Source organism: Lissotriton vulgaris, chromosome 3_1 (genome assembly GCF_964263255.1).
Source record: "Lissotriton vulgaris chromosome 3_1, aLisVul1.2, whole genome shotgun sequence".
NCBI lineage: Eukaryota > Metazoa > Chordata > Amphibia > Caudata > Salamandridae > Lissotriton > Lissotriton vulgaris.
This window is the reverse complement of record NC_141689.1, coordinates 1,840,429,510-1,840,457,081: the sequence shown is the minus strand read 5'-3', so window position 1 is coordinate 1,840,457,081 and position 27,572 is coordinate 1,840,429,510. Positions and strand designations below refer to the sequence as shown.

The 27,572-nt window shown below is 44.5% G+C and overlaps 1 protein-coding gene across 5 annotated transcripts in view; it reads left to right on the top strand.

Moving 5' to 3' along the window:
- SH3D19 (SH3 domain containing 19) overlaps nt 1-27,572 on the top strand; it is a 571,044-nt gene that overhangs the window by 142,980 nt on the left and 400,492 nt on the right. Inside the window, exon 1 of one of the 5 annotated variants that reach the window (XM_086962293.1) lies at nt 8,130-8,284. The exons of the other annotated variants lie outside the window; for them this stretch is intronic. The gene's annotated coding sequence lies outside the window, so the exon portion shown is untranslated. Of the gene's footprint in view, nt 1-8,129; nt 8,285-27,572 lie in introns of those variants that run through there. 5 annotated transcript variants of the gene reach the window in all.

The following is a 27,572-nucleotide window of genomic DNA, read 5'->3' as shown; positions in this document are numbered from 1 at the left end:
AACCTTCTTTCGAGCTCAACTTGATTATGCCAAAAATAGGCCCAGAGAATTGTTTAACATTGTCAGGAAACAATCATCTTCTACCCACCCAGAACTGACAGCTTCAACTAAGAGATGCGAGGAAATTGTTAACTTCCTCTCTGATAAAATCGCCAAAATAGATCAACCCTTCCATCTAATTCAGGTCCTGTCCAACCCCCAACATTCCGTAGACACTGCCATAGACTTACCTGCCCTGTCAACATCACCCCTACCACCTAATCCTTCCACTCCCCAACCCTTTCAACTTCCCCTGAATGACATCCTTTCAAGCTGAAAAACAATGCCTTGTGGCATTATTTCCATCTTGTGACTGACCTCTAAGTCTTTGACATGATTGCTAAACCAATGCCAACCTCACACACCAAAGACCCTCTCCCTTCTAACCTTGTCCAAGATCTAAACCACATCATTGCCCACTACTGGACTACTATCATTAATACCTCCCTTACCATGGGATGTGTCCCCGACTCCCTCCAACTCGGACAAGTCACTCCCATTTTAAAAAACCTCACTGCTGACCCTAATGACCCTAACAATCTACGCCCTATCTCTAACCTCCCAATTCTTTATAAAGCCCTTGAAAAATGTGCACTGCTTCAATTGGACAATCACATAAGCAATTTCAACCTACTTTACTCCTTCTAATCCGGCTTCAGGAAAGGCTGCAGTACAGAAACCGCCATCCTTAACATAGTAGATGATATCCACTGTTCCCTCAACAATGGTAATACCTTCCTACTTATACTCCTCGACCTCTCTGCTGCCTTTGATACTATTAACCATTCTTCCTTACTTAATTCGCTTAAAGCTCGCTTTGGCCTTAATGGTACGGTCCTCAAATGGTTCACCTCTTTCCTCCAAAACAGAACTCAACAAATCACAATCAAAGACTGCCGCTCTAATCCTACACCTGTCCTCCTGGGTGTCCCTCAGGGCTCTATTCTCTGCCCCTCTCTCTTCAACCTCTTTATGGTACCCCTTACCCTCATTCTGAAGCAAGCTGGTATCAATTATCATCTCTACGCTGATGACACCCAACTTTACTATAAGGTCAGATCCCACTCTGATGTACTTCATCTTAACAATACCTTGAGTAAGATCCAATCCTGGTTCCACTCCAACCATCTCAAACTGAACCCCCAAAAAACTGAAATCATTCTCTTCTCTCCAAAAAACAGCTGTCTCCCCATCCAAGGCTGGATCTCGGCCCTTAATGCCCTCAATTGTTCCCTCTCCTTATCCAACTCGGTGAAATCACTCGGTTTCACTATTGATAAAAACTTAACTCTAAATGGCCACATAAAAAACTCGCCTAAAGGAGCCCTTTTTACTCTCTGACATCTCAAGAAAATCAAACACTTCATTCCATCTGACGACTTCAAATTGCTTGTGCAATCACTTGTCCTTTCGAAAATTGACTACGGTCACGCTATCCTCACCGGAACCCCCAACGTACACCTAGCCCCCATAGATCTATGCTCAACCTAGCTGCTAGGCTCATCACTGACTGTAAGCGATATGACCACATCTTCCCACCACTGAAAGCCCTTAATTGACTGCCCATTGAAGGAAGATGTTTCTACAAGACTGCATGCATTACACATAAAGCTCTACACCAACAAACACCGTTGTACCTTATAAACAAACTAAGTAAAGCAGGCTGCTCCAACAACAAGAAGCACTAATGCTCTCCTCCTCGTCCCCCTGCTGCTAAAAAAGAAAATCACCTGATCTCGCTCCTTCTCTGGGAACGCCCTGAACATCTGGAATGCTCTCCCTGGGGACCTACGCTGTAACCCCTCCTACCTCAGATTTAAAAAAAGACCAGAAACATAACCTTCTGGGGTCCTTAACCCTCCCTCTGACCTTACACTCTGCTACTTTGATTTTCCTTTACTTCCTGGCTTTCACATCTCCCCCCCTCCCCCAGCTGTTACATTTCACCCTCTTTTCTCTTACCTTTCTCCACCTTTCCCCCAACCCCTGTCTCCTACCCATACCACCCAACTCTTCCTATATCTCTCCTTCAATATTCTCTTCACTGCCCTAATTTGTTCTCACCCACTCATTTTTAACTAATTGTGCTTTACCTGTTATTCTGCCCAGAATGTTTTGCCCCCCCCCACCCCTTTTACCTAATTTGTTACCTGTACCTGCATTGTTTTGGTTACCGTGTAAATTCTCTCTTCTTGGCGGCCTCTACTCATGTATAGTGTTTTCACTCTGCCCCTTTTTAACTTAATTATGTTATTATTTTTCATGTGTGTGTTTATTCGATGAACAGCTGTTTTTGTCTTGTACTGCTACTGATCATGTAAAGCGCTCTGATGCCCCCAGGTCTAGCTAGCGCTATATAAAACCTTTCAAATAAAATAAATAAGAGAATAAAGAAGGTGGAGATTAGAACCTATCCTTGGGACACAGCTAGTAGCACAAGAACGGCATTTGAGAAAGAAGTTCCTATTTTGATCAGTTGCAAATGATTGGCAGGTAGAATTTTATCCAGTCCCATACCTTGTCTTCAAAGCCCATTTATTCTTTTAAAGTAGGATTGAGAATATCTTGGTCAACAGTGTCAAAGGCTAATGACTGAGTATAATGAATAAGAAGTAAGCATCATAATCTAAGACGCATAGTGCATCAGTGATTGTCAAGATAGCTCTTTCAGTGCTATAACCGGCTCTAAAACCAGGCTGGAGCTCTTCAAGTAAAATATTGTTATTGAAAAACTGTTTCAGGTCATTGATGTTGTTCTCAGGGATTTTGTTAAGAAACATAATAGAGATTAATTATGTTTTTTTAAAAGAGGAGAGGCCTATAAAACTGTTATGCATTACTGGAACATCCCTGTTGTGAGAGTGATAGACTGATAAGTTTAGAACAATATAACGAAAGGCGTGTGCTCATGCTTTTAACTAAATAACATTAGCCAGCCATTGATCTGCGGCTTGGTTGGAAGGTTTCAGTCTGGAAATGGTGATCAAACATTCAGGCTCGGATACCTCTTCAAAGAGATAACAGTTAGGGGATTTTCTACACTCGGTGAGCCGCGAATCTTAGAAGGTAACTTAAGGGAAACTTCAAATACTTTGTCCTGTCAAACAACCTCTCAAATTCCTCACATTTTTTTATGGTTCTTTCACAATTAACTTTTGTGATTGGTTGGTGACTGATTGAACTGTGTCAAATTGCTTCTTGAGCTGGTTAATAGCTGAAACAATTTGGCATTTAATGGACGAGGATTGACTTCAAATATATGCCTTTTCTAAGATTTAGTAGTGTGCAAGTGTTCCAGATTTATTCTTCAGGGATCTTGGCACCAAGATAGTACCATTATGCTGACAATTGCCTTCTCTTCGTTAAGTTCCTTGGTATACCAAGGAGCAAATTCATTTTTTTATTGTTAGCAATAGGTCATTTATAATTATTAGTCACACTGGGTCCCTTCAATTGAGTGCAGTGCCACAGAACAGTTTTAATATATATCCGAGCCTGCAGTTCCACAGAACAGTTTTAATATATATCCGAGCCTGCAGACTCGAATGGTAGCGCCACACTGCCCTTTATTCAATAAAAAACAGATTCTCGGATGACGCCTCATTCACATGTTAATGCAGGGTTCTATATGCACACTACCTTAAAGATCACTATACTCCAGCAATGGATTGAAACACTTTTAAAATGTTCCCCATTCCTAAGCAGAATCCCTTCCACTCTGGCTTTTATTTGAAATTGTCTCTTCAATTATTGATTCAGGAAATACTTTGCTTGCAACTAATATATGTTTTCTCACAGGGTCACACTTTACAACACAAGGTAAAATCAGATCTACAAAATCTATATGTTTCAGCTTTCCTCTCCTTTTAATCAAAGGTAGGTTGTAGTGTGTCACAGTCTTGCTGTGTTTACACATTTTGCACTTCTCACACATACAAAATAAAATTTCACAGCAAACAGAACAGGCCTATTATCTGACAACCCTTTTCGTAATGAATGAATAAGGCATGTAGCCTTTACAACCGGCTTGTTATAAAATCAATGCAAGAGTTCTCAATAGCACACCAGCTGGCAACCATCGGGCAAACATGCATAAAATGAGATATATGTACAAAATTACAGTTAGCATATCAATATGCAATCCTATCAAAACCGGTTAAAAAATAACAACATGACCAAAGTAAAAATCTTCAACCATAGGGTTTGTCATAAGAGGTGACAACACCAAAACCCTTTCATTCTCTGGAAATCTGTGAGGTTCCATGTTACAAAATACTACTCTGCAGGCTTTAATCCAGAGAAATAACGATCCACCCTTAAATGCCTATTGACATTTTCATATGTTTTTCACAATATATATATATATATATATATAGATAGATAGATAGATAGATAGATAGATAGATAGATAGATAGATATATTCGGTCTACTGCCGATGGTATACATTTTCTTAATAAAGAGATCAGGCTTATAGCTTTGCTTATGTGCTTGCCTCTATAATGAATAAGGCCCTGCTCTACTGACCTTAAGTTTTGCCACTACTGCTTATCAGTGGAAGAACACAACTTCTGTCCCATCAAAGACTATACTCAAGAAAATCAACATGAAGCACAGCAGTTTTCCTGTTTATCACAAGATCTGCTGATGACTACACTGTCAAGCCAGACCTAAAAACAAAGTCTTTTTGAGATTTTAGAAAATGTGCACATAGAAAAAGCTGTGTTGTGGAATTAAATCCTTGAAAAACCAATACAGTGGCTCCTACCAAAATGATTGATGTAACAAAGAAAGAAAGAAATATAGCGCTGAACAAAATATAAACTGGTAACGAAAATAAAAACATCATAAACAGGTGGGGTACCAGTAACCTGGGAAGGCCTCAGTGCATGTTAAGAACAAGTGGCCATCACAATTGCACCCATAACAGTGGGAGAGAAAGCAAAACACTGATGATGTGAAAGATCAACACAGGCCAGGCATGAAAATCAATGAATGAACATATAGACTTAACAAGCCTCATAGCCCCTTGCATAGGTGGCATAGCCATCTTTGTATCCTGCCACCTGTAAGATTCTACTTCAGAGGGTAGTTATTAAAAGAGCAAAAAACTGAGGAAGTAGATGAAAGGAGGTGTATGCAAGGGGTACACATGGTAGCGTAGATCAGTAGTCAACATCCCAGGACATTACCACAATAACCTGCATCACACATGGAAAGTAATAAACCGCTTTGGTGAAATGAACATTAACATAATTGTGTGGTACACATCAGAAGAATGATGACAATTCCTGCAATCTCCAGCCTCTGCAGAAGAATATCATGTAACATCATGTCAAAAGCCGCTGTTAGATCTAGCAGAGACACAATGGTGTTTGTGCCCAGGTCGAGTCGCGTTTTAATAAACTCTGTCACTTCTAGGAGTGCTGTCTGTATTGAAGCCAGATTGCGAAGGATGTAAAACATTAGTATCCTCAATAAACATGGTAATCTGGTGATTAACCATGGATTCCAGCATCTTTCTACAAACAGGGAGAAGAGATATGGGTCTATAGTTGGCTGGGCATGTGGGGTCCCAGTTGTATATTTTTTAGAAGAGGCAACACTAATGCCTCCTTCCAACACTCTGGCACTGGGCCAGACTGAAGGGATAAGTTAAAGAGGGCATTGATCTGTGGGTTTGAGGACTGAGAGGCCTTTTTGATGATATGTGGTGGGAATACGTTTAGAAGAGATCTAGAGTGAGCTTTTGAGATCAAGTTCTTGGAATAATTCATAGAAATCTTTTTGAAGGAAGAGAATTGGGGATTCCCTGTTTGGGGACGGATCGGTGTGTCTCTGATGCAGTTTCTTTAGTATTTGAGAATTTGGAGTATACGTTGAACACTTTATCATGGAAAAATTCTTATAAGTTACCAACAAACTCTTGTGATGGCGGCAAGGATTGAATTTGTACAGGTGGACTTGACAAAGAGTTAACAACTTTAAAGACTGTTCGAGGTGTGTTTCCTGCTTCATTAATTTGTTTATTAAACAGGTGGTTTGGCTTTTTTTTTTAATTTCCTGTACTGTTTTAGGGCTAGTTTATACCCAAGTTCATCTTCCACCTGAAAGTTGTGCTGCCATTTCCTCTCTAATGTGTTGCACTTCGTTTTTTACGCTTTAAGTGTAGAAAAAAACGAAGAAGCTGAAGTGGAATCATTCGCCTTTTATTCTCTCTTAGGGGAATTATGTCATCGAAACACGTGGTTCCAAGAAGATCATACAATTTGAATAAAATAAAAGAACTATTGAAACCACGACAAATTGTTGTTCCCACCTCTGAGGCAGTTGAGGCAATGATGATGCAGTCCACTTTGGTCTGTGGTCCAGGTGCCAACAGTTGGACCTCTTCTAGGCATTTCACAGTTCAGTTGCAGAGCATAATCCAATTGGATAAACTTACACTCTGCGTCTTGGGCAGCCACACAGTCACTTGTGCGCACTGTGGACAAGTGCGTCCAGGCAGCTTCAGTTACAGTGGCACAGTCCCCTCTGGCATAAGGTGGGCTAGTGCCTAGAGCTAATCAGTCAAAGTCCATTCAGCCACTCTTGGGCAAGTGCCATAAGCACTTTTGGGCAACAGTCAACCCTTCAGCGATGCAGGCCACTCTGGCACACTTGGGTAATTGCCATTGGTTGAGACATCAGAGGTCCGTTCAGGCCCATGGGCAAGTGTTGTGGACCAGTAGCAGGCAGGTTTCATTGTGGCTTTCCACTTGGTCATACTTTAGAAGAGCTCAGATCCCCTGCTTAAGTTAGAGTGACAGGGTCATAACAAGGAAAGATATGGTGTTGCTCTTAGGAGTCTCTGGTCGATAGGCCCTGAGCTCTGGGGTCAATAGCTTTTGTCCACACTGGCTGTCAGCTCGTCCTGTATGGTTAGCTTGCTCCTTACAACTTCTTTCGGGCTGGCCACTTCCAGGCTTCGCAGGAGAAGAAGACAGTTCTTCCTTCAGATCAGACTCCTGGTGATGCCCCCTCATCTCTCGGAAGATGGCTGTCGGGTAGACACCAGCTCTGTTTGCACAGATGAGCCGGGACATTAGCACAAGGATCTGGCTCTGGGCTGTAGCAGCAGAACTTTACGAGTGGGCCATGGGGCCACCACTTCTGTGACACAGATAGAAATGTCTGGTCACAAATTTATGATCACTGAAACATGATATGCAGCCACCACTGCTCCACATGCTAGTTCCTGTGACCGGGTCTGTAGTCCTATATCACTCAAGAGAGAATGCATGGTGCGCCACTCTGGCTCCAGAACTGCACTCGCGTCAAGGAACAGGCCAAGGACTTTGCGTCCCGCGCTAGATTTGCATGAGGCCAAGACCAACAATCAAAAATACAGGGTATCAGAAACCTGTCCTTGGGCACTCTAGTCAGGGAACACAGCTGGAACATTCCCGTCCCAACGTTTCCCATTTTCCACTTCTGTGTTTAATATGTTAACACGTCTACAGGAGGGGTCACCAATGATTAACTTTACTTATGTCAAAAATGTTAAATATATGATTTGTATGGGCGTTTACACAGCAGAGTAGATCTGTTAGTGCCAAATTCAATAAAAAAATATTGTGTTGTATTGGAATTTTGAAAAGAAAATTCTGACCCAAGAATGCATAAACATCCTGACATTGAAAGGGTCGTTTTCTTTTAGCTCCCAGGCTTGTGATGTTTTAATATGAATGCATTCGTTCCGTGTATCTTTTGGGAGCCTTCAGTTGGTCCCATGTGTCAACAAAGAAGCAATATTCCATCAGCTGGAGAGTAAATAGATAGGCCTGGGGTCAATTCTTGTGTGGCATGCTGCGTGTTGTTGTTGTTCCAAGCAGCCGGTGGGAAGTGTAAACTCGGCAGCATGGCTCCCTCTGACGCAGAGGGACGGTGGGAAAGTAGCCCATGCACTTCCGGAATGACCACATTCCAGCTGAGTACCGTGGTTTGGCAAGTGTGAAAATGCCGTTCAGATGTGGACTTCGCTCTGCACGCTCACACCCTTCCCTTCCAGTTCCCTCGAGGTTGGGCCCGCCCCTCTGTAATACTTGATCCCAGCAGAGCCAAGCCCAGCCGCGGGGCTGTCCTGTTTTCAGAGCGGTGCTGCCTAGGGTTGGGCTCCTGCAGCCGAGCGGGAGGGATGGACCCGGGTCCTGCGCTTTTATCAGGCCACGGATAGCGCGCGCTCTTATCGCCTCACGAATCCTTCAGGTGAGGAAGATTGTGCAGCTGCCTGTTAGAGGCGTGGTGCGTGATTCAGTCCGGGTTTGTTTGTACGTCAGCAACAACGAACTATTATCGGCTGAGGTTGCTGAGTTGTAACAAGACAACTGACCTAAGTAACTGGGCTGATACACCTTGAGGCGTGAGGAAGAAAGACTACGGGGGCCTTGGAAGACAGGTGAGCTGCCCTCGAGGGTGCACCCGTCGCCTTCTTTGCAAAAAGAGTCCATGCTGCCGACGTGCTACTTAGCGCCTCTTGCAGTGACTATTAAAAGGTTCTGCCTCTTGATGCAGCGCAGCTGTCACCTGTGCACCAGGTGCGGTGGCAGTGGTGCCCAGGGTTGTGCAGTGCTCTCTGGACCCCATTTAGGCCTGCATTTTACTACTAAACTGTTCCGGAAGCGAGTATATGCCATACTTGCACGAGGCGCCTTGACACTCCCTATATACCACTTCAGTTATCACACATTTCAAAGTTGTTTTTCCTATCTCCCGGGCATTAGGTTATTCATGCAAGAGCCGTACTTTTCTATTCACTGCCCAGCTTGGACATTCGGCCTCGCGCTGTAACGTGCCCGGGCTGTTACCTGACCTGAAGGGTGCCTCTTCATTCTGCCTGGGAACTGGGAGCCCGTGACAACGAAACCGGGCCAGAGGTGTCGGTGATCGTTTCCGAATGGTGGGCAGGGGGGGGGGGGCTGCTTTTTAAAGCTGGTGGCGCCCAGTGCCACAATCTTTATTGCCGCCCCCCCTCCACGCAACTTCTTTTTCCGTCCCCTATACTCCATCGGTAACACAGTGCTGATTTCATGCTTATTTGTGGGCTCAGATGTGTGCTGTTCTGGGTGCATGACATTTAAAATGTAGTATTTATTGATTTCCTTTCGGCTGGAGGGAAAGAGGTGCGCACAGAGAGGCACATGGATTTGCGGAGACAATAAGCACACTCTGCTGCAAGGCATTGTGGGGCACGCACAGTGACAAGTGCAATTCTGTGGGAAGCATAGCCAAATGCACATTACTTGAAACATTGAGACTTTCAGAACGAAATGCAAAAAAATTACATTTGGAGCATAGAAGCTCCAAAGAGAAAGTGTTAGAAGCCTAAGCCCTTATGTATCAGACCTTTACAAAGAAAATGTGCACAGATACCAGAAGGAACATACAGACCTGGAACATTAGAGATATTAACAACCTTCGGAAGGGCAAACAGATGTTACAGTAACTGTCCCGTTATAACGTCAGAATTGTGTTCCTACAGGAGACGCACCTTTCCCCTGGCATCTCCCCGTCTTACGCCTCTTCCTGGGGCCCACATATATATTTCTCTACCTATATTACATATACACTGGGGCTGCTTTTTAATCCACCATACAGTCTCCTTTACACTCATAAAATGTTATTTTGACAAAGAAGGACAATATGTAGCAGTCACTGGGCACTTGGCTGGTAGGTCAATATTATTGTTAAATGTTTACTTCCCAAATATGGACTCTCCGGTCTTTTTTCAAGAGCTGTTGTCCATACTCGAGAGGGCTGATGTTGAACATGTCATAATGGGTAGGGACCTGAACCTATGCGTTGACCCTGCTTTAGATTCAACAGCTTTCGGCCAAGCAGTAAGCCTCGTGCACTAAAAGTACTGCAAGATATATGTATACCGTACTCCCTCAAAGAGGTGTGGCGGCACAGCCACGCCACGTCATGTCCCATGCCGCACTTTTTACTCTTCCCCTCACGGCACATGGCACACTTGGATTACTGGTTAAGCATAAGAATGGTTCTGTTGGGTAAGACATATTACTTTGAAGCTGCATATTCATGCAATCAAGAATAGGCGCTCTCTAATACACACATTAATTGAGAAATAAATGCTCAAATAAAAGGTCATGAGATCAAGAGATTATATTATGCAATTTATATCAGAATTACTTCATTCAATGATAACATACAGTGCATGATAAGACAGTCAGAATTAGTGTCAAGGTGCAATTATGTGGCATTAGTGAGTAGTGCTCAATGAGTGAAAAAATGTAGTGAGAAGCATTTTTCCTATATACAAGTGTTTCATTGGCCAGATGCTGATTTGCAGCCAAGGATTTCTAGTGTTCCTATTGGGATCCTGGTGGTTCTGGACCTATGACAAGCGTCGACGTTTCAACCCTCATGCAGCCCAATGGGTGGTCTTCAGACCGGGAGTCTCAGCCTGAATCAGCGCGGCCCGATGGCCAATCGTATCCGAAGGAGCAATTCCAATCAATCGGCGGGGACGGAGGTGCTGCGTCCCTTCCTTCCTTTCGGTCTGAAGCACAATCTGTCATCATTTACTCACCCACATCCCTGTCTTGGGAAAGACCCGCCGCGACCACTCATTGGGGCGCATGAGGGTCGTAACGTCGACGCTTATCATAGGTCCAGAACCACCAGGATCCCAATAGGAACACTAGGAATCCTTGGCTGCAAATCAGCATCTGGCCAATGAAACACTTGTATATAGGAAATTGCTTCTCACTGTACATTTTTTCACTCATTGAGCACTACTCACTAATGTAACATAATTGCACCTTGAGACTAATTCTGATGGTCTTATCATGCATTGTATGTTATCATTGAATTAAGTAATTCTGATATAAATTGCATAATATAATCTCTTGATCTCTGACCTTTTATTTGAGCATTTATTTCTCAATTAATGTGTGTATTAGAGAGCTCCTATTCTTGATTGCATTAATAAGCAGCTTCAAAGTAAAGTGTCTTACCCAACAGAACCATTCTTATGCTTAACCATTAATTACTCAGGTTCTGAGGGACACAGGGTTACCCCCTTTCTTTAATTACACTTGGATTACTGACTCCTTTCAGCATTGCTCCAGCCTTGGCTGGGAGAGGTGAAGTAATTTCCCTGCACACAGTCCGACCATGCCCTATGTGGTTCTGAACCTCCCATTCCCTTGGGCCGAGAAGCATATGTGGTTTTGCCACGCTCCTTGACGATGTGTTTAGCATCGAACTCCGTACCGCCATCCATGACTAATTTGACCTCAATGAAGGTACGGTTGATACAGAGGCCACTTTCTGGGAGGCCTTTAAGGCCTACATTTGTGGTGTGGCAATAGCTAAACAATGTGGTATATTGCCGGATATACGTTACTCACTAGTGCAAGTGGAAAGCCCCCTCAGAGATATAAATGAGGCTACGCCCCAGCGACCGGGTGCTGATCATGAGAAGCCCCACGCAAAGGCGTTAGAGGAGTTTCCTGAGCTCGCCGATCGTGAGGGAATTTCCTTGGGAAATACGCAAGAGCTCAGTGATGCGGCGAGGAAGAGCGCCCTGGCTCTGCTTGCAGAGAGGTAGCGATTACCTACCAGAGCTCTTGCAAAATGATGACTGATGAATATCTAACAACGGCGAGATCCTTGCAGAACTGCTCTGTTACTACACCAAACTTTATTCTTTACAACACTCTGGGGATGAACGAGCTATAGCAGACTACCTTGCTGAGATTGCCATGGTCTGGCTATATCCCTCTCAACAACAGTTCCTCAGTGAACTGATCTCAGCAGAGGAGATTGTTGCCGCCATATATGCTATGGATGGTTCTAAAACTCTTGGTTCTGACGGCCTGAAGGGAATGTTCTACAAGACATATAAACACCTTGTACCTCGGCTGTTTGAACTGAATGCTGAATCCCTTGAGAGGGGTGTTGCCTCCCACACAACACGAGGCAGTTATAGTCCTCCTTATTGAACCAGCAAAAGACCCCTTGGGTTGCCCATCTTTCCGACCAGTGTCTCCACTAAATTTTGATAATAAAATATTAGTTTGCAGACTCTCCCTTCTACTTGAATCCGTTATTTCTCCCCTACAATCCAAATTTATTCCAGATTGGTCCTCCTCTATAAACGTACAAACCTTTTTTTTCAGTGGGAAATAGGATATCACCAGGCATTCCGACGGCAGTGGCACTGCTGGACGCTGAAAAGGCCTTTGATTCCCTGGAATGTACTTTCTTGCTAGTAACGGTTCAAAAGCTTGGCCTTCCACAGGGATGCACGACCCTAATCATGCTTCCATGTTCCGATCCCACTGCACGCATACAGACCAGTGGTTCGTTTATATTTTCATCTGTTCTAGCCCGAGGAACGAGGTAGGAGTGCCCACTCTCACCCCTCCTATTCATCATTGCAATGGACCCATTGTTGCGCCACCTGCAGGAAAGACACATGCAGCGTGGATTGTAGTTTTGCACGGTCCGCAGCTCCTCTCACTATATGCAGATGATATATTGATTTTCATCAGACACCCCTCCGTAAATCTGTACCCTGTTATTCATGAGATCCAGAGATTTGGATCTTTCTCTGGTCCCCGTATCAATTGGGGAAATCTGAGCTATTCCCACTCACAGCCATTACAACACAATTCCACGGCGACTTCCCCCTACAGTGGCAAGAAGACACAGTTCAGTATCTAGGGATTTATATTTATAGGGACAAAGAACAAGTCATCTGATTGAATTCCGGACCTGCAGTAGGGAGTCTCACATCCCAAATAGAAAGGTGAATTAAACTACCACTATCAATAGTCCGCCTTATATCCATCATTAAAATGGTTGTCTTTCCCAGGTTTCTCTACCTGTTTCTAAAATGTCCATTCTGCTCACAAATCAATTCTTCGCCACCTTAGAAGCCTACTGCTACCACAGGTCTGGTTGGGCCACGGGCGAATTGGCACACGCTAGTGCTCCCATCTGAGTTTGGGAGTTTCAGTATGCCACGGTTTCAGTTTTACTACCTGATCGCGCAGTGTCAATATGCATACCACTGGTACCATGGAGACACCCGTCTCTCAGATGTAAGCATTGAAAGTGACCAAGCTGGCAATACTGCATGCTGCTGACACTCGCTTGCAGGAGGCATGGGGGCAGGACCTGCACTCCAGTTACCGGACAACATTTGGTACTACTGTTGCCAACAAACTACTCCCCTAGCCACCGACATAAGTTACTACACTTCGTTTTTACACCGCACCTACATTACACCTTGTCAGATACTCAAGATTGATCCAAACCTCTCTTCATCGTGCCCGAAGTGTCATGTTGAAGAAGCTGACTTGATACATTTAGCATGGACAGGCACACACATAGGTAACTACTGGCCTGCCATTTACGCAAAACTCTCCATAATGGTGGAAATAAACCTGATTCGTTAGTAGCACTGCTTGGTTATGTATGTTGCATCCCTAAGGGGGGTCGTAGGTTTATTGCAATAGCACTTTTATTGGCAAAGTGTGGGATTGCAGTTTGTTGGGGGTAGTGAACGTAGACCCATAGTGCCAAAGTTGATTAGGATCCTCATGTGTTGTGATACCACTAGCGAAGTGTACGCCTCACTGCAACCACCCACAACCCTACCCGCAATGTTTGGCAGCCACTACACACTTATTTACAACACCATGGCTGGATAATCCAGAGTGAAATGCTGATATTGTGTTCCTTGTGTTTGAATGTGTACTGCAATCAATTTTGAGACAAAGGAACACAGTGATTGCAATACTGTCTCCTTCTTAGCACACATTTGAGATTGTACAGTCATATATGACGATGTATTGTTATTGATAATCAAGCGAATTACTTTTTTGTTGTAATTCTTGGAACAAACTTCCACTAACACTTCCTTCCTTGCGCCAAATGTCATCAATCTGTTCTTTCGATATGTCCCATATCATATGCTGTTGTGAATGATATCACTGACATTTCTGTATGCTTTAAAATTATAAATAAATACTTTTTTTAAATATAGATGCTTGTAAAAGGGATAGTAGTCTTCAGAGTGTCTCGATTACTCCAATTACGTTCACTCTATTAGACATGCATGCTCTTTTCCTCTCCACATCCCACCCAACTGCATATCCTACACCTCATCTCCAGCTCCATCTTTTCACTCTCTTCTGAATTCACTTCTTGCACCTCCTTCACTCCACTGTGCCCAAACCTACACCCTCTCACCTTTAAGCACTGCATTTTCTTTTACTGGCGTTCAGTGCTTTAAATGGGTAAGTACTGTCCGGTACTGAGTACCAGCACTACTTTTATTTGAAAGGGTGAGTACCTGCACTTCCCAGCACTGCTGCAATACATTTTCTGGGAGAGTACTGGCACTTCTCAGAAGAAAACAGGTAAACTAAATAGTGATTACCTGCACTTCTGTTTTTCCATTTAAAGCACTGCTTTTTTCTTGTCAATATTTTGACAACTGTGTACCTCCTTCACACATTTGCACAGAATCACATTTACAACTGCCATCCGTGACCATTGCCCTATGCGCTCTGCAGGGAGGCCAAGGTTTGGATGACCATGTACTCTGATAAAGTAAAACGTGCAATATATATACAGGAACTAAATCGTTGACCTGGATTACCTTAAAGTTTTTTGCATTCATTTCTCAGAATTTGATCAGAGTTTTTGCCTAAGTTAAGGACATGAGTATTATGCTTGATAGGGACCCGTTTCAATGTCTGTTTTTAATTACTACACCAGGTCTGAAACCCGCAGGGAACTTACCCACTTAAAACCCTGGCAGGGAGACAGGGCACCTGTGTGGAAAATGCACAGGTGGTGCCTAGAGAAAGCCGGAAAAATAAATGGGCAGCGGACAATCAACATTAGTGTGGTTGCATTTAAAAGAAAAACATGGTCTTTCTGTCAATATAAAACCAGCATTTTCAAAGCCAGAATGCCTGGCTTTCACATGGAAATGCATATAAACACATGCAAACACAAATGCCTTTTATCACATTAAAGCCTGCCATATTGGCGTTGCTGGGACTGGGGAAAAGTTGAAAACAAGGTTTTCTTTCTATGTACAATGCATATAGGAGAGAAAGTTAAATGCGACAATCGGCATGATAATTCAATGTACGTTTCAGATGTGAAATAGATCCAAATCCATTCCAGTGGCAGGACTTCCGGGAAAGTGGAATGATACACCAAATAGCCAATAACATTAAGTGTGACAAAAATACTCTTGTGGGTGTAGCTAAAGCGCACTCTGTGGATATTTACAAAAAAATGGTAACAATAGATCTAGCTGCCAGTTGCGCTGTCAGCCAGACCTAAAAAATTGGTTACACGTATTAGTGTGCAAAAATCATGCCACAAGTTCAGCTAAATATTGAAAATACAGCGGTGCATCTACATTAATTGTTTTTAAAATAAGGTTAAAGCAAAACCAAATATGCAGGAATCCCTTGTGGAGGCAAAATGGCTTCCCAAAATTGGTAGTGTAATGTGCAGTCTCATCAAAGGGACATAATTATCCGACTAAACATTTACGTTGGGAGAAATGGTCAATCTGGCTTTCAGTGAATTGCCTCTAAGTATGCTGTGGCTGGAGAAAATTGGTAAACTAACCCTATCCTTGAATACGTGATATTGACTGGCATTTCCAAATTGTACGGTTGACAGCGGCGGCTCCTCCGTTATGGTGTAGGAGCGTCTCCCCACCTGCTGCCAGTGCAACAGGCAAACACATTCATAAACTGGCAATAAATAAAATTTTATTGTGTGGCAGGCTCGCACTGCTACAGCGAGTGGCAGGGGGCGGCTGATTAGTGCAATTGCACTATTAATTCAGCCCTCTGCCAGTAAATCAGATTGGCCGGCTGCCTACCATCAGCCAGATGTATGCACTTCAGAACGTGCAATCCCAGGGCTGAGAAACAGCCGAGTGATTGCAGCCTCAGACCTCTAGCTTCAAAATGAGTGCTGGGCTAGCCTGCTCCAACCAATCCTAGAGCTGTCCTGCAGCTCCAGGATTGGTTGGATTGTCGTGTTACAAGGGAGAAAGTTACTCCCTTTCCGCCCCTAGACGCAGAGGAGAGCACCAGAAGAGAGAGAGCACCAGAAGAGAGAGACTATCAGACCATGTGGCCAGCAAATGCAACATATATATGGTGAGTTTTTTGGGCATTGTGTCCCATCATATTTTAATGTTGTCGGCAGCCACTGAAGGTCGATAGTTTGAAAGTGAATGTAGGCTAGCTCTGAGCGAACCAGCAAATTTGGAAAGGATGTCTAGCCAGAGCTGAGCTGGCTCAAAGGATCAAACCATCAGCTGAGACATCAAAAGATTTGGCATGTAAATAACATAGCAAACGTCATATAAAAATATGGTAAAGCACTTTAAAATTTTAGCTAGGTTATTTATTGAACACTTGTGTTTAACTATAGTGCATTACACTGCATGGACATCAGTTAAAAGTAATCATATTCAAACAGGTTTTCTCCACACCAGTGCCCTGACATCGTCATGACTGAAGCAAGAATGACAGTTTATCATACGCACTGTATATATGGTCATTTGAAGTTTTATGTGGCGTGACATTATCAAACCATACACAAGTGAAGTTTTTAAAATAATGCACATCCATAACTGACTTGAAGTACTTTTAGGTTTGAAAATCACCATAAGGGACAGTGCAATTAAGTCATTTATTTACATAAAATTACACAAGTTGGTCAAGTGGGAAAGCCAGATTTTGTAAACCAGGTGTCTTGGTTACACATAGTGTTATTCAGCCACTGGATGAATCTCTGGCTCTGTCCTTTTCGCAACCAAAGCACCATGCTTTGTTCTCAGTTATGTTATTTCCTATATTAGTACACCTTATTCAATACATGTTACTATTATATGCTAATTCAATCTGACATGATATTAATACATATTGGATGTAAAAGAAAACTGTCTTGGAAAAGTACAAAGTTAAGCAAGCACAAGGGAACTCCAGGAACTGTTTTTATGTTATTATCACTGCCTTCCCCGGAAATAAGAAAACGTACGGAGGCTGCAGGTCAACACCTTAATGGCAGCAATAACATCTATTGCCAAAACAAAAAAACTCACTGACATTCTGTAGAGGTTATTTTCTGGTTACAGGTCAGCATTGAGACAGGTGAATTGCAGCTTGGCGAGGCTGTAGACACACACTACACAAAAGCATGCTCTGGTGCTTTTTTGTTTAAAAACATTCTACATTAGGGAGGGAAAAGGGCAATGCCTGAGATATTCGGCTCTGTTATGGCTCACAGTCCTTATTAGACCAGACTTTCCACCTGGATCTTGCTTGGCTTGCCGCACCCTATTTTCTCAAGCTCCACTTTGCACCCATTGTGCACTCAACTATGTCAACTCGATTCAGCACTATCTATTCATTTATATTGTGTGCTATGATGAAATTCATAATGTTTAGTTTTTTTTTTATTCTCTATCTATTGTAGCTCCCTAAATGAAGACCCCCAAAACACTTAATGAAATGGCCTCACAGGTTATCTTTTGTAATTGTTTTTGTACAGTTCTACATGCCCCTCAGGAAAGTTGTTATGTATTTCTTATGCGCTTATGGTCTGCAGGAATATGTTACCAATAAGTAATTCTTTTTATGTCTCAGGTCCTCGATTTGAAAATATAACATGAGCTTCTGTGCATGCTCAGTTGCCTCTCGCCAGTCCTGTTTCTTGTGTTGCATTAAGAGTTTGGAAGTAATTCTGATTTGGGAGGAAATCCATGTTTCCGTTTTAACCGGGATTAGAACTGTTGTGGTAATACCGAATGCACTGCGGGTAGGTGTGAGCTGCTGTTCCATCGAAGGAGCTGTGTTTCAGTCAAAGAGCCAGTTCTTGAGGTCCTTCCTGAATTGGGGCAGTGACAGTGATTGCCTGAGGTGGAGAGGCCTCAGGAGGTTCTAGGTCTTTGGTGTGAGATAGGAGAAGGAGCTTCTTCCGGCTGTGGTCTTGCAGATACATGGGACGGTAGCCAAGGCCAGTTGGGCGGAGTTGAAGTCTCAAGTGGGTGTGTGTAATGAGTCGGTGACTCGCAAAATACTGTTTGCAAATCGCTATTAGGAAGAGGTGTGCCAAGGGCATCCCTTCCTAATAGTGAGTCAGAAGCACTTGCAGTTTACCACCTTACTATAAGTAGGTGGTAAGCCATGCACAAACGGGGCCCCCTTCCCCTTTGTAAAAGGATGTGAAAACATTTTTTAAGAGCAGGCAGTGGTCCTCTACTCTTAAAAAGTTAAACGAAAATGTTTCATTGTTCTTTTTTAATTGCATCCCCTTTTCCTTTAAGTCTGCATTAAAAATAACTGCTTTATTGAAAAAGCAGTCACAGACATGGTAGTCTGCTGACCCCAGTGGACCACCACCCCAGTGAGTGCTGACCATTCCTAATGGGCCGTAAATTGCGACCTGCCTCATGAATATTGATGAGGCAGGTCACTTACGACCCCATTAGGAATCGGAAACAGCGTCTGAGACACTGTTGTACATTCCATTTCGCAAGTCGCAAAACATCGCAATGTGTGACTCGCAAAATGGAATGGTCATACATCTGGCCCTAAATGCCATGTGCAGCAAGAGTTGGATACAGGGAGGGTTGCGGATAGAGTCTGGCTGAAAGCCTTGCACATCTGGTGATGGGTGTACGGGAGGTCGGGCATGGCCACAGGCCAAATCCATTGGCCAGCCCCTGCTGCACAAGGCCAAAGACTGTGTGCTCTGGCAATTGGGCGTGTGAGAGAGTGGGTGCACTAAATGTCTAAAAATGTGCACTAAACTGAAATAGATTAGCCAAATTGTTACCTATATACCAGCATTGATCCAGAATGGGCAAAGTCCTTACCTACACTGAAGCTACACATTTAAGCCATAAGGAAAATTACGTTTGCAAATAAAAATTATTAGCTACTAGGTTGCACATAAGCCACTATAAATATAAGGTACTAAATAACCAACAGCCTGTTCATGCGCTTAAAGACATTAGCATTCAGAAACGCCAAAACAAAACAAGAGTCATAAGTTCATCTTGTGTGGTGCATATTGTCCATCAAAGGGTATACACTGGCAGGTGGTTCTCTCTGGAAAATCCCATCTGGTGACCCTGAAACCCCAGAATGGCCATGTTCTTTAAGCAGGCTAACTTCATTGGCCAAGAGGCACTCTCCGCTGAGGGCAAGCTTCAGTCTTTACATGATAAGTGGAATAAATATTTGTATGTCTGCTGCTACGTAATATTTTTCAAAGTTTCTTTAAGAATTCTCCCCTTTATACTGGGATAAAGGTGCACAGTCCAGTGTTCCAAGGGCATCCAACAATACCCCCTTATATAAGCAGCAATAAAAACTTTTTTTATACGTTTGAAGTTTTTCTGTAGCTCTGGGCGTTTTCTAAATTACAATTTAATATATCATTTCACGGTTAGAAATAATATATTGTGACATTTGATACAGGTGCGGGTCCGGAAAATTGGAAAGATGCCCAAGTCAGGCAAGCAATGCTGTAATAGCATTATTGATCGTTATAAGAAATGTACGTTACCAGGAATCAAACATGTTACGAATCTGTTTTGAGAGGGGTTTTTAACCCGTTGGCTGCTGCCGTCGACCAACGGTCGTCGCGTTCACTACCTTGGTAGTGCTGCGCACGTCCATTGGCCGACGCTGCCCCACCCATTTTTCGAACGTTCAGCACTGGAGCTGAACGTTCTACGCAGCCAAAGGGTTCAATGCAGTGTCAGCAAAACATCCTATTGCAGTGTTATCATCTAGAGAATAAGGTACCTAAAGCCTGGCATGGTGAAGCAAAGTGTAATCATGTGGATGGAGAAGTGGCTTCCCAGAAGGTTATTCTGTGTCCCGTTGAAGGATTACCGTGGTGGTGGACGGAGCAAGAGTGTCTGGGACAGTTGAGAGGGAAGAGGGTCGCGAGGAGGAGGGTAGGGGAAGAGGAAGATAGAGAGACACTGACAGCTGGCGGAGTAAGCAGGTCATCAGTGTGTTTGTCCCCTCCGTCGTAGCGGGCAATAATATCGGCTACAAAAACATATTTTACAAAAATAACTTTTTTTTAAAAAAACAACGAAGTTTTAGCATACTTTTGTTTACATGCAAAATATACTTTTAAAATTGACACACACACACATATATGTGATAATAGAATTATGGAATAGACTACATATATTTAAATATAACAGTAGGGCTTGCCTTTGGACCATTCTGTCTTTTTCAGGTGCTTTTGGCAATGCTGTGCCACGTCGTCAAAACAATAAGGTGTGATGAAGCAATTCCACTATTGCACTAATGCACAATGACATATGTGTGCGTTTGATTTAGAACACATGAGTGCCAGTGGTATGATGCTGGTGCCATTTATCTTTATTTTTTTACTTACTTGGTAAATAAAAAAACATTTCTCAGAAAAGCGCAAATTAAAAAACAAATGGACTTCAGTTGCCAGACCTTGATTTTTTTTTTAACAAGGGAAGAGTTTGGGGACAAGGGTAAAAGCTGCGCACAAGGGAGAGGTAACAACTTAGAGGATGGGGGAGCGCATGATGTCGAAACACATAGCGCACAAGGGGATCGTGGCAGAAAATGAAAGCGAGGAACATAAGAGCAGTGGTAGAACATACAAGGGACTCCCTCACCACTTTCTTCCACCGCAAGATAGCAGACATCCACGACAGCTTCACCACCCAGACATCCCCAACAGAAAACAACACAACAGCCTCTCCGTACACCATCGACCACGACCCCCTGCTAGCCTGGACCACCGTGAGCATCGTTGACACCATCAAGACCATGAGCACAATCCACTCCGGCTCCCCGGCAGACCCATTCCCGCACCACATCTTCAGCAAAGCCAGCACCTCCATCGCACCCCACCTGCACAAAGTCATCAATCTCTCCCTCGAGACCGGGACCTTTCCTGAGAACTGGAAACACGCCGAGATCAACGTCCTACTCAAAAAACCCAAGGCTGACCCTGGAGACCTCAAGAACTTCCGGCCCATCTCTCTGCTCCCGTTCCCGGCCAAGGTCCTCGAGAAGATCGTCAACAGACAGCTAACCCGATACCTCGAAGAAAACAGAATCCTGGACCCTTTCCTGACAGGGTTCCTCAGCAACCACAGCACCGAAACCGCCCTCATCGCCACCACCGACGACATCAGGATACTGCTGGCCAACGGTGAGACCGGAGCCCTCATCCTCCTGGACCTCTCCGCCGCCTTCGACACCGTTTGCCTCTGCACACTGCGTGCACGCCTCCACGCCGTAGGGATCCGAGACAAAGCCCTGGAATGGACCATCTCCTTCCTCTCCGGCAGAACTCAGAGCATCCGCCTCCCCCCATTCCGATCTGAAGCCTCCAAGATCATCTGCGGCGTAGCCCAGGGTTCCTCCCTCAGCCTGACACTGTTCAACATTTACATGGCCCCGCTCGCACACGTCGCCTGACAGCATGACCTCAACATGATCTCCTACGTCGACTACACTCAACTGATCCTCTCCCTCACCAAGGAACCCATCACCGCCAAAGCCAACCTCCACGAAGGTATGAAGGCTGTCGCCAACTGGATGACGACCAGCCAACTGAAGCTGAACAAGCACAAAACGGAGGTTCTTATCCTCTGCTCCAACCCTTCAACCTGGGACGACTCCTGGTGGCCGACGGCACTGGGGGCAGCCCCGACACCCAACGACCATGCACGCAACCTGGGAATCATCCTCGACTCAACTCTCTCCATGACCTAGCAAGTCAACGCCATCTCCTCCTCCTGCTTCAACACCCTCTGCATGCTCCGTAAGATCTACAGGTGGATCCTGACAGATAGAAGAAGAACAGTCACCCAGGCACTCGTCAGCAGCAGACTCGACTACAGAAATGCCCTCTACGCTGGAGCCCCGACCAAGCTCATCAAACTACTGCTACGCATCCAAAATGCCTCGGCATGACTGATCCCATGCCACGGCCACATCAACCCCCACCTGAGAAACCCGCACTGGCTGCTCATCAACAACAGCTTATCCTTCAAGCTCCTTATCCACGCACACAAGGCACTCCACAAGACCGGTCCAGCCTACCTCAACAACAAACGACTTACCTTCTACACCGCCAGCTCGGCTCCGCTGACCTCGCACTCGCCACCGTCCCGCGCATCCAAAAAACCACCACTGGCGGTAGGTCCTTCTCCCACCCTGCCGCCAAGACCTGGAACAGCCTCCCACTGAACCTACGACAGACCCAAGACCTGTCAACATTCAGGAGGCTACTCAAGATCTGGCTGTTCGATCAGTATCTGCCCCCCTGAACCGCCACCCAGCGCCTTGAGACCCTTACGGGTGTGTAGGGCGCTCTACAAATGGTGTTTGATTGATTGATTGAGGGAGAGAACGTGGAGCACGAGTGTGTAGAGAAGTACATTAGAGGAGCAGCACACATGTGAGAACAACATGGAGAGCAGAGGGCTGGACATTTTGGGGAGAGAACAGGAACACACATGCACTCTCATGAAGTGCTTAACCAAAAAGATAAAAGTAGTTTCCTTAAACTGAGCAGTAGAAGTACACGTGTAAAAGAGACTATGCTCCAGCATATGAGCAATACAATATTGACAAGGAAATGCGTTGAATGAGAAGCAAGGAAATGAGTAATAATAAAGCTACCCAGTGGTAAGCAATGGTTGGGCTGTAAGCCCACAATAGGCCTTTTGCCACTAGACCGCTTGTGCTGATAGGCTCGACCTAAAAAGGGAGATTGGGTTTACCACTCCACCCTTAAAAACACTGTAAACAACAAAACGTGCCTGCAAAAAGCATTTTGAATATGTATGTGTGCAATTTTATTTGTGTGTGTGTGTGTGTGTGTGTGTATATATATATATATATATATATAATGTGTGTGTGCCTGTGTTTATGGATAGTGATAAAAGATGTGTGTGTCCTCCGCCATTGCAGGACAAGGAGAATAATGTTCATTAAAGCCATGAAATTTAAAAACGCAAGTGAGAGCTGAATAAAATTGGTACATACAAGAAATGTGCAATGTTTGATTCTTTCAAAGGAAGTTAAAATACATTCAGGCACCTGCTCAGGTTACCAGCTCTTTCGCCTCTATATGCCCGATTGTGAGCCTGGGGCAACGATCTGGAGGCATTGATACTGTGGGGATCTTTATTTTCCTTGTCAGGATGATGTATTGTTCTTTTTGTAATCAACTAGCAGCCCGTCCCGACCTTGTCCGGGAGCATTCAGGCTTCAGGGCCCCCGCAAGTCCCGACATTGTCCGTGGGTCCCCCGGAGTGGCAGCCTGTCCCGACCTTGGCTTCAGCGCCCCCGCCCGCCCCAACATTGTCCGTGGGTTCCATGGAGCCTTACCTCATCCGCCTTACCTCCCCGCGCTCCTGAGTTCACCGGTCCGCCGTTCCTCGCCGCTCCTCCCCGCCTGTCCGCCGCTCCTCCCAGCCTGTCCGCCGCTCCCCACCGCTCCTCCCCGCCTGTCTGCCGCTCCTCCCCGCGCTCATGTCCGCATGCTTCTCCTCGCGCTCCTGGACGCCGCTCCTCCCCGCGCTCCTGATGTCAGCACGCACGTCGGTGCCGGCGCTACTTCCATGGGACTACTTTTTTTTCTCGTAAATTTTTAAAATAATTTATTTTTTTTAATTTGTATAGCCTATGTCCATCTGCACACCCTGACAATTACAACGATGTATCGGGTGTGTGGATTGGCACTGTGGTTCCGGAGTTTACCCGCCTCAAAGGTTCAAAGTTCTTCCTTTATAATAGTAGTATAGATATGCTACTTGTAAAGTACAGCTGGCACTCCCAGGGAGTGTGTTGGCTTTAACAACGATACCTTTGCGTGAGGGATTTCCTATTCCTAAGTATTTATACATTTTGAAGAATGTTCAGGGCCTCCTCTCTTTGTCCAAGGTGTCATGCACCTAACTTGCTTCTGATACATATGTTCTGGTCATGTCCAGATGCTGCGACTCTGGAGTCACAGATATACTTACCACACTGACGGGGCGCAACCACCTCCATACCTTGGAGGGGGCACTGCTAGAGATATTTAGGCAGAGGAAGGCGCAAAAAGTGTCCAGCCGTTTCATCTCTCGCCGGGCCATCATGATTAAGATGCACTGGAAGGCCGCCACACTCACTACACTACAATCATGGCTCGAGTCGGGGTACCACGCGAGTGGACGGCGTCTCCCCACTTATTTTACCGGGAGCTCGATAACTGGAGCCACACATTCACTTTTTGGCCTCTCTGGGGCGAGATCGGAGCCCATTCAGAACGCTGCTCACGAGCTGGCTTCTCAGATGGCATTGCACTTAAGGGATGAGCCATGGCTGGCCATGAGTGCTGGTGCAAGCCACCTTTCGTGACGTCACTTACGGTCTTGACGTCCGCTCCCCCCCCCCCCCCCCCCCCCCAGCTGCTCTGCGTAAGGAGGAAGCCGGGCCCTCCGTAGGTTCCAATTGCAGACTTGTGAAAGAACATGTTACAGGAAATACAGGACACCCAGGATGCCCCCATGGACGGGTGATGGGTCTGAGCGCTTGGGGCCACTGACATACACCTAGGAGCAGAGGCGCAACTAGAGCCAAATTTCGGGGGAGGGGGCTAAGAAAATTTTTCGGGGGGCTGAACCTTTAATCAGTAGGCAGAGTGGAGCTGCAGGGGCTCTTGAAAGGGGTGAAACAACTGCAAGGCCTAATTAACATTCAAATGGTCTTTTAGCTCCTTCCATGCTCATGACGAGCTGAGCTCGTCATGAGCCACGGCGCTCCGGTGCTCATGACGAGCTCAGCTCGTCATGAGCCGTGGAACGCTCGCATGCGGGGATAATTCCCCTGCTGTGCTGAGCGTTCCACGGGAACGGGTGTGGTCATGACGAGCTGAGATCGTCATGAGCACAGGAACGCCGTGCCTCATGACGAGCTCAGCTCGTCAAGAGCATGCGGGCGCTGTGCGCGCCTCCCTTTCCCCCCCAGCACAGCGGGAATATAACCCCTTCAGCGAAGGGGTTAAAGATCTGTGAAACGTTCGGGTGCGGCTCTGTGTGTGCCCGGGATCTGTCTCATCCCGGGCTGCCACACACGACGGGGGCCTGAAGCCCGATGAGTTCAATGGGTGTTGCGCGCCTGCCTAGGAGCCTACTTGAGGTGAGCGCTGATTCGGTTTGACAACGCTACTGCCCTGTTGTGCCTGGAGTATTGGGTGCTTGTTGTCTTCGTTTTCCATAAGGGAAGGGAGGAGAGCTCTGGAATCACACGTGAAAGTATGTTGATTGCTACTTGTGGCCTTTACGTAGGATGCCACTGGATATACCCTCATGACTGGATTGTAAGGCATATAATATGTTCTCTTTATTAATGCCCATGATGTCTTTGTCATCCTCTATCTTGTTTGGTTTGTATTGACATTGAGTTTTAATGTATTGAACCATGTATTCATGTCGCAGAATGCTATGCATTGTATTGGGCATTGATTAAAAAAACAAAGTATTTATAAATTTTGAAACTTTTAATGGGCGATTACTCCAGAAATGAATTAATCTGCTCTGATTTCCCAACTCACATTTCAGCAGATGTTTATATGCAAAAAATGTGCACAACGAAAATGAAATCGGTGTACCAAGAGGCTTTACACTGCATAATTACAATGCGGCACACACGGGCCGTATTTATGAACTGTCCAGAAAAATAATGGGGTAATACCGCACCTACTATTACCAATACTGTGGGGATTTCCTGCAGGACAGTACTCCAGTGTAGTATTATCTCATCAATATGAGTCTTTTGGCTCGAAATCGTCAAATAGGGAAAATATTTCACAGTTAACTGTGAAATAATGGTTTCATCATCAATTTAGCAGGCTACAATCTAAGCGGCAGAGCTTTACCATTATCATGGCCCCTAGGATTATCTGGAAATTGAGAATCAAATTATGCATCAAGGTTACTAAATTTATGCAGCAGCAAAGAGCTAATTATGTAGCACATTCTTTTACAGTATTATGTTGTTAGAAAACGTTTTGTGTTGAACCCTGCAAAATATATGGCAAATATGCGGGACGTTTGATAAAAGGTGTGATATTTAGTTGATGCCGCAGCCATAGACCCCATTCATCTGCTGACCCACACCATTGTTTTATAAACAATTTGTTCATGAAAGGTTAACAAAGCCTAAAAGGTCTAAGTGCCCATTGTTAGCTGCACTTTGAAGAGAATGGCTTTTTGTAGATAACCATCCCAAAATAAACGCACAAAATATTTATCCAGGTCACATCTATAATATGGTTCTATATTTCCATCTCCGGGTTTATGATGTCACTAGAACGGCTAGAAGCAATATTAGGCTATGTTAAATGGTTACACGTTATGTGCCCTTTAAATATATACATTCAATAATATTTTTTATCACCAATGTAAAGAAATCCTTTAGAAGCCTCTGAAGGGTTTCTGGGAGACCAGGCACGAATGATGCTTCAACCATTTTTGTGCTCAATGATTTAATTCCAGAATAGAGCTACCCCCACTCCTTGTAGAGAACCGCACCCAGATATGATTCACTGAAACATGTCTAGCTCTGTTTTGCTGCGGAGTAAGCTCAGGTTTTTCTTTTATTGTCAGGAATATATTTTTGCAATGAAAATTAAAACTGAGGAAACTGTTTGGTATATTTTTCTGTTTTGCCTGCACAGCGATTCGGTTGTGTTTGTGAAATCTCTTATAAATAAAACATTTAATAAAGCTAAAAACGTACTGAAAGCCCACCCCTTACCTACCATTGTTTGGTCACTCTCAAGTCCATGCTTCTCATTGGGCATCGCCTGTTGCTACTTGCTACCTCCTGTTTCACTTTTGCTTCATGTGTTCCTGTCTTCTATGGAGCACTGACCAAGTACAGTTTTCTGTCTGTGGCCAGTATCCTTTCAATTTTTGCAGGCTTTCAGAGGTACTTTTTTTTTTATTTGAAATCATTTTTATTGAGTTTTCAAATAAACAAATAATGATAAACACAATGGTAATGATAAACACAATAATAAGATGATAACCAATGGCAAAAATGATAGGGTACATACAAATCATAAGAAATACAAAGTAAATTGAAAACAACAAGTTACTCAAGTGCCTTTCAATAGGAGTCACAGTGAAGCTGTAGTGACATACAAGTGGATAATCAAGCACAGTTTCACACGAGTAATAGTGGAAAATACAATTCAGTGCAGGGGTATCAAGCAAGTACAGTCTCCCAGTAGTAATAGTAGAAAATACAATACGGTGCAGGTGTAACACATCGGATATAGCGTTCTAAAAGCATTACGTTCTGGAGGGTGTGAGTAGATTTTCACGGAGGGTCGTATGAGAAGGAAAAGGCATCAAGGGTCTTCCATAGCTTCCTGTGTGATTTGCGCCAGGGAGAGGTGTGAA